Source organism: Canis lupus, chromosome X (genome assembly GCF_003254725.2).
Source record: "Canis lupus dingo isolate Sandy chromosome X, ASM325472v2, whole genome shotgun sequence".
Lineage (NCBI taxonomy): Eukaryota > Metazoa > Chordata > Mammalia > Carnivora > Canidae > Canis > Canis lupus.
In genome coordinates, this window is record NC_064281.1 from 36,150,134 (window position 1) to 36,164,194 (window position 14,061).

At 39.5% G+C, this 14,061-nt stretch overlaps 1 protein-coding gene across 13 annotated transcripts in view; it reads right to left on the reverse strand.

Annotated features, from left to right (window-relative positions):
* The window catches only part of CASK (calcium/calmodulin dependent serine protein kinase), a 351,636-nt gene that overhangs the window by 194,343 nt on the left and 143,232 nt on the right, over window positions 1–14,061 (reverse strand). The gene's annotated exons all lie outside the window — the stretch shown is intronic.

Consider the following 14,061-nt stretch of genomic DNA (forward strand, 5'->3'; position numbering starts at 1 on the left):
TTCAATTTACTAACATACAGAATAATACCCAGTGCCCGTCACCCATTCACTCCCACCCCCCGCCCTCCTCCCCTTCTACCACCCCTAGTTCGTTTCCCAGAGTTAGCAGTCTTTACGTTCTGTCTCCCTTTCTGATATTTCCCACACATTTCTTCTCCCTTCCCTTATTTTCCCTTTCACTATTATTTATATTCCCCAAATGAATGAGAACATATAATGTTTGTCCTTCTCCGACTGACTTACTTCACTCAGCATAATACCCTCCAGTTCCATCCACGTTGAAGCAAATGGTGGGTATTTGTCATCCTAGAAGGCATTTCTGACAAGTTCTACTGAACATTTGGAGGAGAAATAAGATAAGAACAACAGTCTCCAATTCATTTTATGAAGTTAGCTTATAACCTAGATACTAAAAGCGTTAAGGACAGCATGACAAAATTAATGGACAATCTCACTAATGAACATAGATGCAAATAACACAAACAAAAAAGCAGCAAATCAAACCCAGCAATACATAAAAATTATATCAGGACCAAGTTGGATTTATCAGAGGAATGCAACATTGGGAATTCTATTAATGTAATTCTGAACACCAAGACTGACTAAAGAAGAAAAAATTAGGATAATCTCAGTAAGTGTCAAAAACACTTAAAAAATTATGTATTTAAACTTTATGAAACTCTTAGATCAAGAACAAGATGAAAATGCCCACTCCAAAAACTTATATTCCACATTATTCTGGAGGTCCTAGCCAGTGCAGTAAGGGCAAGATAAAGAAATAAAATCTTGAAAAAGAAACAGATTGTCATTATTTGTAGGTGGTATAAACTGCACGTATAGACTATACGAAATAATCTAAGGTAAAATTAGAATTAATCAGAATTTAGCAAAATTATTCTCATAAATCAGAAGAAATATTTTTAAGAATTTTTTTAAGAATGTAGAAATAAATGTCATAAAAAGATGCACAGGATCTGAAGAGAGAAGTCTCATCTTTATTAAGAGAAACTAAAGAACTAAATAAGTGGAGAGAAAATTATCCTTTCCATAGACCGGAAGATTCAATATTGTAAACAGCTAGGCTTTCCCAAATTGAAGCCAAAAATTCAATGGAATTCCAATAAAAATCCTAGCAGGCTTTGTGGAAACTGTCAAGCAGAATCTAAAATGCATTTGGCACTGTAAAAGGACAAAAAGATGCAAGATATTTTGGGAAGAATAATAAGGTAGGAAGATCGGCTCTACTTGATTTCAAAATTTCAGAATATAAGCTTGGTAAGTAAGACCATGCTATCGACAGTTGGACAAACAGGACGGTAGAACATAACGGAGAGCCTGGAAACAGATCCGTGCATCTATGGAGGCTTGCTTGATTTATGACAAAGAGGCAACTGGAGAGTTTGTCACAAGGATCCTCTCTTCAAATCAGAATGTGCTCGGTTGGTCATGTGGACTAGGAGACATGTGCCTGGATGGGTCATAGCAGCACTGTTCACCATAGGCACCAAGTGTCAACAACCCAAATGTCCATCAGTAGTAGAATGGAGAAAGCACTGGTGTATTCACATAACAGAATACTACACAGCAATGAAGGGAAACTAACTACCGGTACACAAAGGAATTGGGGCTGAATCCTAAAGACAAAACACTGAGAGAAAGAGGCAGACAAAGCTGAACACAAATTGTATGATTTCTTTTACATATGGTTCACAAACACAAATAAGCTTATCTTGTCATGATAAAGCTGGCATTTACTGAGTGCTTACTATGTGACAGGTGTTTTTTAAGGGCTTTACTTGCATAAATTCATTTAATGGTTACAAGAAGTCTCTGAGATAGGGGGGTCATCACTACCCCTAGTTTACTTATGAGAAAATTGAGAAACAGGAAAGCTGAAGTAATTTGCCCAAGAGATCACACAAGCTGATAGGTGGCACACCCAAGATTCAAACTCAGGCAATTTGGCATTAGAATCCATGCATTGTCCCTGCAACAATGCTCAGGTTACAGAGAGGGAAACTTCAAACTTCTGCTTGAGGCTCTGAGTTACTTAATGGAAAAAAAGGGAGTACAACTGAGTAGGGGAAGTTATAGTGCAAGGGAGGGCTCTATACAACAGATTCATTTTCATGCCTGTTATGAGGGTCCTACGCTCCAGAATCACCAGGGGAGAGATCTTCGCAATGCAGTCTCCATCCCCATTCTCCCTGATGATACATGTGTAAATGCTGTACTACTGATATGCATTTAAATGAATTCTCTATATTTAATAAGTTTGCCAATAAATGCTTTAATCCTGGCATATACAAATCAATCTCCATTGATTAGGAAAAAAACTTTAATTTTCCTTTACTTTCTTCTAATTCGAGGCTCTGCTTGTGGTACTGCCTTGATGTCTTCACAAATGTCCCACAACTGTACCTTTCCCCAAGACTTTTGCTCTCTTTATGCCTCTGCTAGGGATGGCCTCTTTCCACTCCCCACGATGTCTCTCCTCTACACTGACACTGATGCCCTTCGTCAACTTTGTACAACCCTGCATGCCCGCCTATTCCCATTCCCAGTGGTTTCCTCCACTGATCTCTTAGGGACCTAAGAATCTGTGCCTCTCTGTGGCCATTCAGACCTAGACCATCAGTTATTATTTATTTCATGGACAGTCGCCTGTGTGTCTGCCCAGCTGGATTATGAGCAACATGAGGGCATCAACAGACCTTTCACAGTCAGCGTAACATCCCACATACTGATTGATATTTACAAATATTTGTTGGTGGTAAGTTCAGTTCTGAAAGAGAGAGGACGCATGCACAGTTGATTTTTCTTCACCCTTTCCATATTCTAAACTATTTCATTTTGGGGAAGGAGTTAGTCACAATAGTGCATATTAGAGTTTCAAAGGAAGGGAATGGTACATCTTTGAGGGATTCAGATAGGTAGTAAGCAGCCCCTGAGATAGGTTTCAAAGAAGACTGGGGGTGGGGTGGGGAGAAAGAAGAGGAGAATAGGAATAAGAGGGTAGCAGCTCAAGGCATTTCTTCTGACAAGCGAATCACAGTAAGGCCTGGTGCACTAGGAAATGAGTCAATATGTTAAGTGCGTTTGGGGTAGATTGTGGGACTACTTAAGGGACTATAATTTGAGCTCAGCTGAGTTCTCCCCTTCCACCTCTACTGTAAACTGTATGCAATCAATCTCCTGCAGTATGAACTTGGATGGAGACCAGAGAAGGGACTTACACAAGATTAACTATGTTATATAAGTAGATGGAAACCTCCATTGTCTTAATGGGGAAAAGGGATGTTCATTGTAATAAGAATTGCTTAATAAAGCAAATGCTGATATACTGAGAGAGGCATTAAAATTACTGGGCATGTCCCTACAAGCCTATGTATCAAGTGTATTTCTTTTGGTCACAACTGACCATTTCTGTCCTTGCTTGTTTGTATGTGAAGCCTAACATTGTCCCTTCCATTAGGGCAAGCTCTCTTTATCGATATTCAGTAGAACGGAACCCTTTTATATCAATATTAAAGTGAATTAATTTTCCAGGTTTTTTTCTTCCAATTTTAAATCTGTGGATGTTTTCCTTTGTGAATCCCAGTCCCTGGAAGTTGTAAAAGCTCTCCAAAGATCTGGTAAATCATTTTATTTTTTGCTGGCTTTCCTATGATTTGTTTATATAAACTGTTCTGTTTGTGGTTTTCTTTTTTGGAGAGGGGTTTGAATCTAAATTGACTTCCAAATTGCTAGTTTTCTCAACACTATTTAAAAAAATCCTTCTTTTCCCTTGTATATTTACTGCATTTGAGCGTCTGTCCTGCTGAAGATGAATGAATGCCTGGTGCTGCCTGGCTGGCAAGCAGTGTTTCCCAACCTGTATCATTCTAAGTGGATCTGCTGGTAAGCATGGCTGATGGTAGTTTTGTGGCTCTGAAAGTTTAGTAGTGCCTAAGAAGAAGACTCCCCTATTCACTAATGTCTGAAGGGGAGTTCTCATGGCTCACTGAGGTAATGAATGTGCTAAGAAGGGCTTCAAGTGAGAGTGAGGAGACACAAGGAGACAGAGCAGAGGAAGGGAAAGGTCACTGAGAAAGAAGGCAGAGCACATGAAACAAATCCCACAACCTCACCACTTTGTTGGGGACCAGCAAGGTACAGATTCAAAGCTATCTTGGTCCACGTGCCACAGGTGGCCTCCCTCGGTTTAGGCTCACCCCTAACACTTTCAGGGCTTGAGGCAAGTGTACAAGTGGAAGCCAATGGTGCCATACATCTAAATAATTAAAAGTTATATGACAAACTTATTAACTGCTGGATGTGTTCTAACCTTCCACCTTGACCAATACTTATAACCTGGATGGTTAGGTGCTATTAGGAATTCTTGGGTTCCTCAGAATTCCTCACCACGAACAACATGGCATCTTGGTGTCTCTGGCTCTTGGTATCTTTTCTCCCACTCCCAGCGCCATGTGTCATCCTACAGCCTTCTCAGGCCAGGGTTCATATCCCAAGGTGCAAAAATTGCCAGTCTAAGTGCAGATTTTACAGCCACTTTATGAGGCCACTGACTCCCCTTACCGTGGTGTTACCTTCTGTCACTTCTCTACCAATTCTTGTTTCTTGACGCTGGGTCAGTTAAGGCTCTTAGTTATGAGAAACAGAAACCAATTCTGGCTGATTTAAGCAGAACAGGAGTTTATTAATAGGACACTGGATTGCTTACAGAGTGGTGGGGAGGCCTGTAAAACCAAGACTGTGCTACATAGTCAAAAACAAAGTCCTGAACTTATCTGATGAAGGCACCACTGCAGCTGATCTATACCAGCTGTAACAGCTTGCATCGCTGTCCCCCGTTAATGGCAGATGTTGGAAGCCATCCTGCCTGCCACTGCTACGACTATCCCAGTAATCATCCCCACTGTCACCTGAAAGTGCCACATGATCCCTGTTTTTTATCACTAGCTATTACATCACAGGTGGCTGTGTCTGACTCATAAATCTATGTCATATGCTTATAGCCTGTCAAGGAGAGCAAGTATCTGGCATTATTATTAGCTTCTATAGCAGGAGGTGGGCTTTGTCCCCCATCAAGACTCTTAAGATGGGTGATTCTCCAAATACTAGAAGAGGATTCAGATGTTGGACAGCCAAAATCAATGAGAAATGTCCCCTACTTATGGTTTCTGTTCACAAGTCTACCTTTAACCGCCCAGGGGACCTTAATCATGCCACTTAACCTTTCTGGGTTGACAGTGACTCCTCAATAAAATGATGGGATTTGGTTTGTAATCTCTAAGGTCTCTTGATATCCCACAGAATTCTGATTCTTTGAAAACAGACTGGCTTGAAAGAATTTGCTATTTCTAAAATTAAAATGCAATCTAAGATAATGTTTATTAAAATTTTTAAAGAAGTTTTTTAAAAGATTTTATTTGAGAGAGAAGGAGAGGGGGAAGAGCAGAGGGACAGGGAGAAGCAGACTCCCTACTGAGCAGGGAGTCAATCCCAGGACCCCAGGATCATGACCCAAGTCAAAGGCAGACCCTGAACCGACTGAGCCACTCAGATGTTCCTATTTATCAAATTTTAGAAGCAGTGTTGTCCTAATGTCTGCCTAGTTATCAAAGGCTGATTTGTCACCATTTCCAGGGTCCTAAATTTACCACCCTTTTCTTTTTGCCAGACATTTCTTCTATCCAACTGCTTAAAGGACCAACCAAGATCTCCTGACCCCTAATCAATGTTGCTTGACAATGGTGCCTCCTAGTGGATGAAGAAACTCTACCTACAAGAGATAGGAAATGCTTCTAAGATAGAAGCAGCAGCAGATCTCTGCATTAGTTGTTTATGTTAATATATCTCTCTGTATAGTTTTCTGAAATTCCCAGAAAAGGCAGGCAGGCAGTTGGGAACAACAACCTCTGTTTTATTTATGAAGAACTTTACTATTAGCCCTCAGTGTTCTCACTAATTCTCACAGCTAAACACCCACTTCCCCAACCTCCAATATACATATACTCATTCATTCATTCATTCATTCATTCACATTCTCTAATATGTGTATGCACACACACTCACACACACACACTTTCTTTCTCTTTCAGTTAAGGCTCTGAAAGTAAGAAAAAAAGGGGGGGAAGGGGCCTCTAGATGGAATCATGATGAGTCACATTAGGGAATTTTAGAACTGAAAGTTTAATTAAAAGGCTTGCTCTAGGTCATCCTTGCTCATCAACTCATGGCAGTTGGGACTAGAATCTCAGCTTCTTGATTCCTGGCCCACTGTATAACTCCATGTTTTCCACCCATATTTTTGAAAGAAGTGGCTATACTTTTCCCTTACCCAAACATGGACTTATGTGCGTTGTTGAGAGTATAGTGATAGGCTATTACTTTGAGGGGCTTTTTAAATTACTGCAAATCCTCACAAGTGAAGGGATCTCTCCTGTGCTTTCTTTCTCAGCCAACCAAGAGACAGGGTTTCATGATTCCTAACAGGGTTCCTAGTTGGGTAGGAACTAACTTTCCAAGCTATCACTGTTTTTGTTGTCAACAAGAAGTCTACAGAGTTCACCTAAGACCTTGGTTATTGTGTGGTCCCATTAATGTCTGCACAGGGCACAGTAATGTCTGTCCAAAGGATAAGAGGTCCTTGAACTCTCTTTTCTATACTACCCTCTCCCCTGGCAAATCTTTTTACTTCATTAATTCTGAAAAAATAATTATTGGTGCAAATACCTTACATGGGTAATTCTTTATGTACTGGATGTATTAGTTCAGTTTGTTTAAACACATTTCACTTTTTTTTTTAAAGTTTCTTGGACCTCCATCTAGTCCTAGCTTATTTTTGTAAGTGAGAGCTGGGAAAGTATCCCTACCACTCAAAATCAAATCAATCATAATTCATCACATCAGTTTACTGCATAAGTTCTTATAAGTCTGCTGTGGGTGAGTATCTATGAGTCTTCTGAAGTCTTTGTAGTTCTTTTGGCCTCTTCTCTCTAGAAATATAGTTCTCTCTCTTGCTCCTCAAAGCCTTGTCTTCATTCAGAGGTCTGTACCCTCCGTACAGACCATGCCACGCCAACAGTAAAGCTGCTGGCCTAGAGGGGCAGGACACCTTCAAAAGATGGGGGTAGGAAAATCACAATATGTTCCTTCTGGCCTTTTGCGGAAATCAAAGATTCAGGGTCATTCTCTGACAGTTCTACTTCTGACTTGTCCTCTGTTTCCGCCTTGCAGAACATCTAAAGAACTACAAATAATCATGCCAGACTCTGATGTGGTTGGTCTCGGAGATGAGAAAGGAGGGCTGATTTGGAAAATGATCTCATCTTGAATAACCAGTCCACAGATTAAAAAATAATCACACAGTTAATTATTGATTTTGTTTTCATTTTACTGCCATTTGCACTCTGAAATCAAACTAGCTGGTACAATTCTTACTTCTAGGCAAGTTCCTAGCTAACATGAAAATGTTAATGTTGGTACTTATTGATATAAATGAAAACAGAGGCATAAGTATAGGTATCTGCCCAAGATTGAATTGCTCCAACTGAGCAAGAAAAATGGAACGATTACTGCGTCCTCATGAGAAGATTCCATCTGCCCATGAATTATTGCTAAGTTTCAAACGTGACAAGAAAAAAACAGGGAATTCTTGAATGTTCAAATAACATCATGGCCAATTTGCAAACAGCAACAAAACTCTGCATGTGGACAAATAAAAGTCAGCAGTTAACTAGACTGATCCTTTGAGTATTACAGGAAGACACAGATACCTAAATTTATTACCCTCATAGACGACGATTTTCACATTAGTCAATCCTCTGGGATAAGATCCTGAAGGTTCCTGTTAAATGCAGAGATGTTAATAGCTAACAGCAAAGATTTACTGAGCATTTAACTGCACACCAAGTGCTATTTTGAGTGCTTCACATGTAATAATTTATTTAATCCTCATAGCAACACAAGGAGACAGGTACTACTGCAGATGAGGAAACTGAGGCTTAAGACAAATGTCATATAACTTGTCCAAGGTCATATGGCTAGAAAGTAGCATAGCCAGGATTTGAACCTAAACAATCTGGCTCCAGAATCCTGATCTCTTAACTTCTAATCCCATGGCTCTACAACAAACAGAATTTATGACAATGAAGGTTATGGTTGAGACTTTCTAGAGCTTTGTTTTTTTTTTTTTTTTTTTTTTTTTAGAGCTTTGATTATCAGAGTCCTTTCACATTTCATTTTGTTCCCACAAGTTGGTAGGTTGAAACTGAGGTGCCAAGAGGCGAGGTGGGCCCTGTCCTGATAGTAATGACTCCTCAACTCCATCTCTAGTCCTGATTCTTCCCCTGCAGGCCAGACTCTTCCAGGTAGCTGTGTACTGGCCATCAACAGGCAGGTGTTCCACAATCACCACAAACTCAGATGATCCAAAGCTAATTAGTACTTTTCTTCTCCAAACCTTCTTTTTACCTGAAGAGGACAGTCTTTCTTCAACTTGTAGAAGGTTTGGGCTTTTATCTGTGTAATGCCTCTGCTCTTCACCAACTCTTCTACATTCTACTGCTGTTCTACAGAATTTTTGATTTGTGTATATTGGATATTCTCGATAAGGCCTGCATGAGTCTTAGCTTCTCTTTCATACTTATCATCTCTAACTGTGCATTGTTCTATATTGGTTCCTCATACTCTCTTTCAACTTAGCCATATTGATTCCCAAGACAGACACACCATGCACACACATGCTCTCCTAAGGATTTTATAACATTTACGAAACAGAACAAACAGGCTCTTGCTCTGTGGATGTTACCCCTTCCTTTTTTTCTTTTTGAGGACTCTGAAGTTCCTTTCAGATTCTTCTATTATTTCCATTTCCTTCAGACCCAACGTCCTATCTGTTGAGTTTGTTTCTGGATCTTTTTCTTTGTGTGCTTTGAAATTTTCATTTGGACAGTAATCCTAAATGGCGGTTTCTTGTTTTTGTTTTTCCTCCTGTCCCCCTTTAGCTAGATACGTAGCCTGCTATGATGGCTACAGCTTTTCTCAGCTACTGTTTGAGATTGACGGCCTTGGTCCCAGCCCTGGATTTCACGTGGTGAGTCAGACTCTAGTTCCCTTTCCTTGGGGGCTCTTGGTCCCTATTACAATAAGGAAGTTGGACTCCAAATACCATCTTGCCTGGAATTATTTATGGACCCTCTACTACGTTCTTCATATGGGGTCTAAAGTACAAATCTGATTATATTATTGCCTTGGTAAAATTACTCTGATGTCTCCATTACCTATAGAATAAAATTTAAAGTTTGGTCACATGTCACCTCCTCAGAAAGGACTGTGAACACTCTGTCCTCATCATTCTCAATCCCTGACCTGGCCCTTGTTATTCACGGCATTCATCACTTCTTGCTATTGTTACTGCATATTTATTTGTCAGGGTGTCTCTTCTATCAGATTATAAGTTTAATGTAGGCATGGGCTTTGAATCAATCACTGTTAAATCCTCAGCACCTAAAAAACAATGTCTGAACACACTGCAGGCATTCAATAAATATTTGTGAATGGATGAATTAAAATCTTTAACATGGCATGAAAAGCCCTAGGTGTGTGGGGTGCCTGGCTGGCTCAGTCAGAAGAGCACGGGACTTTTTTTTTAAATAATTTTTTAATTGGAGTTCAATTTGCCAACATATAGCATAACACCCAGTGCTCATCCCACCATGGGACTTTTCATCTCAGGGTTGGAAGTTTGAGCCCCTCATTGGATGTAGAGATGACATAAACAAGCAGATAAACAAATTTAAAACAAATAAGAAAAGGTCTTAGATGTATCAGCACAAGTAACAGTGAGGGCACCAGAGTCAAACAGCCCAGGATGGAACCCTGGCTTCAGCATACTAGCTCTGTGACCTTGAACAAGTCACCACCTGCTAAGCCATAGTTTTCTCACCTATAAAATGGGCACAGTAACTAGTCTCAGTGGGTTGATGAGAGGAAGTGAGAGACAATCAAAAAGTATAAAGTGTAGCATCCAGTTACACACATCACCAGTAGTTTTTATTACTATATGTTCGAATTTATTTGTAGTCACTCACTCATCCTGCACCTTGTTCCAAAGTAATAGCCCACCATTATTAAGAGTGCCCCAATCCTGTATACTGACTTGCATTTCTTGCCATCCCACATGCTCTTTGCCAGGCTTGTAATGCTTACCTCCTTTGCCACTTACAGCCAGTTTGCCTATACTATGCTCTATTCAGCTCTCCCACCTAGACCCTCAGCCCAAGTATGGACACAGCAGTGGGTTTTTGTGTGCCCCTGCATGGAAATGGAACAGATCCTCGGTTCAAAAGGAGTTATCCAAGGCACTTGGCTGGCTTGGTCGGTAGAGCATGACTCTTGATCTCAGGGTTGTGAGTTCCAGCCTCATGTTAAGTGTATAGATTACTTAAAAATAAAATCTTTTAAAAATTTATTCATAGAGACTCAGAGAGAGAGAGAGAGAGAGAGAGAGAGAGAGAAAGGCAGAGACACAGGCAGAGGGAGAAGCAGGCTCCATGCAGGGAGCCCGACATGGGACTCGATCCTGGGTCTCCAGGATCACACCCCAGACTGCAGGCAGCGCTAAACCGCTGTGCCACCGGGGCTGCCCTTAAAAATAAAATCTTAAAAAAAAACCCCAGCCAAACAAAAGGAGGTTATCCATAGAGAGTTAGGTCAAAACTTAGGACATTCACGGTTCTAGAAAAGAGGGAGACTGAGAAAAATCAAATAAATTCATTCACTCATTCATTCGCATTCTGTTTGCTTGGAACAAGTAAGAGAAGCGGAAAGAAATAACTTGGACTTGAAGGTCATGCAGATTTGGGTACTGGGGAGCCTTTTTGAGGGCTATGTGCCAGCCCATGAGTACACAGGGAAAGCTGCTCTTTCCAGGGTAAAGTAGATGCAAAGCCCTGAGGGGTGAAGGGAGCAGTGACCCTGGTTTTTCAGTTCATTCTTCCTAGTTCTTCTGAAGCCTGGCTGCATTCTGTTTTCTTTCTTTAAAGTTCATGAGGCTTCTGTACCTTTATATCTTCAATACTTTCCTCTAGTTTACAACTTGACAAACTCCTGGTCATCCCCCTTCAAGTCTCCGTATTCCTCCTCTATGAAGGAATCTCCCTTCATTCCTTCCTCTCTCCCTCTCTTCTCATTGTAATTGTTTCCATGTCTATCCATCTCTGTCCTGAGCTTCTAGCTTATGTGTCACAGGTAGCAGACATTAAGAAACAAGATTACTAAATGGACAAAGTTGGTGACAGAGTTAGGACAACAATAGAGGCCTCTCCATTTGTCCTGTAACATTTCACCCACTCTCTCCCTAAGGAGATGAACTACCACACACAGGGATATCAAATGGGAGCAAAGAGATACTGAGAGATGGCAAACAGGGAGTACATCTGAGAACTGAGCCAGAATGGGAAATCTGTGTAGCAGGAGTGTAGGGCACCAGTTGAGGAGTAAGGGAGTTTGGTAAAGGATGAAACTAAGATATACCCAAACTTCATTTCCCTGCAATATTGTTTTTTTTTTCAATATTGTTTTTTTTTTTTAATTTTTATTTTTTTTTTATTTTTTATTTTTTTATTGGTGTTCAATTTACTAACATACAGAATAACACCCAGTGCCCGTCACCCATTCACTCCCACCCCCCGCCCTCCTCCCCTTCTACCACCCCTAGTTCGTTTCCCAGAGTTAGCAGTCTTTACGTTCTGTCTCCCTTTCTGATATTTCCCACACATTTCTTCCCCCTTCCCTTCTTTTCCCTTTCACTATCAATATTGTTTTTGATATAGTCTCTTTACCTGGCTTCTCTCACACCTTGCTGTCATTATCTTCCCTGCCATCTCTTAGGCCATTCCTTCTCTCATTTGTTAGCTATTCCTCCTTGTTCTACAATCTTTCAAATTTGGGAGACCCTTAGTCCTCAAGTCTTATTTTCTTCTCCCTCTCTATACTCTCCTAACCCATCTAAATAGCAAATATTCCCAAGTCTCTAGATCTCTGTCTGCGCTCCTAGTCCACGTATTCCACTTGGTCACTCAGATGTCTCACAGAAACTTAAACTCAATATGTCCAAAATATATTTCACAATCTAATTCCAGGCACCACCACATATCAAGTACTCAAGCCAGCAACCAGAGTCAAGTTTGTCTCCTGCTTCCTTACTTCCTTTATCCAATCATCAAATCCTGTCCATTCTAATTCCTAAATATCTTCAGATTCTAGTCACTCTCTTTTATCTTTATTGACACTGATTTATCTATCCTAGCCATCAATGTTCATGCTAGATGATCACTGTAGTGGTCTCCTAATTTTCCCTACATCCAAATCCAATCCTGCAGCAATACTGTAGCCAAAGAATGCTTTAAAAAAAGCTGTCTGATCATATAAGTTTGCTTGTGATGGCATCTACAACTTTAAAATCCAAAATCCTTGCCATGTCTTTAAAAGGCCCATTAAGATTTGGCCCTATTTCTTGTGAACTTCTTAGCCCTCAATAATGCGCACAAGAAATATGAAGGGTACCTTTAAGACAAGCAATACTTTCTAGAGTCTAGCAAAAAGAACAAATACTAATATTCAAAGACACTGCCTACAGAGTCAAGTCAAGAGTTGGTGGAAGGGTGAATGATTTTATCTCTACTTCTGGGTATTACAAATTCTCTTGGGTTCAGACACCTCACAATGATATGGTATTCATTGCAGTTAACAGCATTCTGGTCTAGTCTACAGACATGGATAAGGGCAATACAAATAAATCAGAATTTATCTACAACCGTCTTTGTCCAGATTTATGCACAGTTTTAGAATGAAATGTTATATTAATTAGTAAATACCTCAGAGATTATTTCAGTTCTTTAGATCACAATTTAAAATTAAGGTCTCTCATACCATGCTGGTAGGAATGCAAAGTGGTACAACATCTATAGAATGAATTTGCCATTATCAATAGTATGAAATGATGTATGTACAAGGTTATTAACATAACAGAAAAAGACTGGAAATTATCTGAATGTCCATTAGTAGGGGACTGGCTTAATAAACTATTCTGTACCTATAATGGAGTATTAAGCGGGTATAAACAGGAATGAAGATGCCTATATATTGCTATGGAGAGATCCTCAGTGTTTTCATACTGTTAAAAATAATCAAGGTTTACAACAGCATATATGAGAGTGTGTAAGAACAAGAGGTGGTACAACAACATGTAATATACACATATTTTCTTACATTTTCAGAGATAAATAAAACTACTAAAACAACCTTGTTTTATTTTTAAGAAATAATTTCCTCAAAGGTAGGAAGTGAATGGGGACAGGGAGGCAAGCCAAACCTTTTTGAATGAACCTTATTCATAAGTCTGACTTTGTAATCATGTACATGTTTTTCACAATCTAAAAACAAAATTAAATCAAGATGAAAAAGAAAGAGGCGATCCCTAAAATTAAAAACAAACTAATGTTGATATCTGAATAAGATCAGTAGAGTGTATCAATGTCAATATCCTGGTTGTGATATTATACTAGTTTTGCAAAATGTTAGTGTTGGGAGAAACTGGGCAACATCTACAAGGATCTCTCTGTATTATTTCTTATAGCGGCATGTGAAGCTACAATTCTCCAGTAAAAACTTTAATTAGAAAAAATCCAAACTGATATAAACAAACGTAACTCTATATCAAGCTCGTCACATAACCACAGAGTTATTTAAGTGATTTCTAACACCAGTGCTTGTGACTGTTCATCGCTAGTGGGATATACCCTAAGGATGAAAAGAAGGGCAAAGAAATCCTAATCTGCACTCAGTAGTCTTACTTTTATTGTATCTTTAAATCAGTAAGATGAAGCAAGTAAGTATGTTAATGTGGTAAGGAACCCAGATTTTCAGAGAAAAGATATACAAACAGAAAATTTATAAAGTTAAGTAAAACTCTGCTTTCTCACTTAAAAAAAATAACTCTACATTCTGGAAAACTTTCAAAAGGAGAAAGTATACAGTAATAAAGCCTTATAT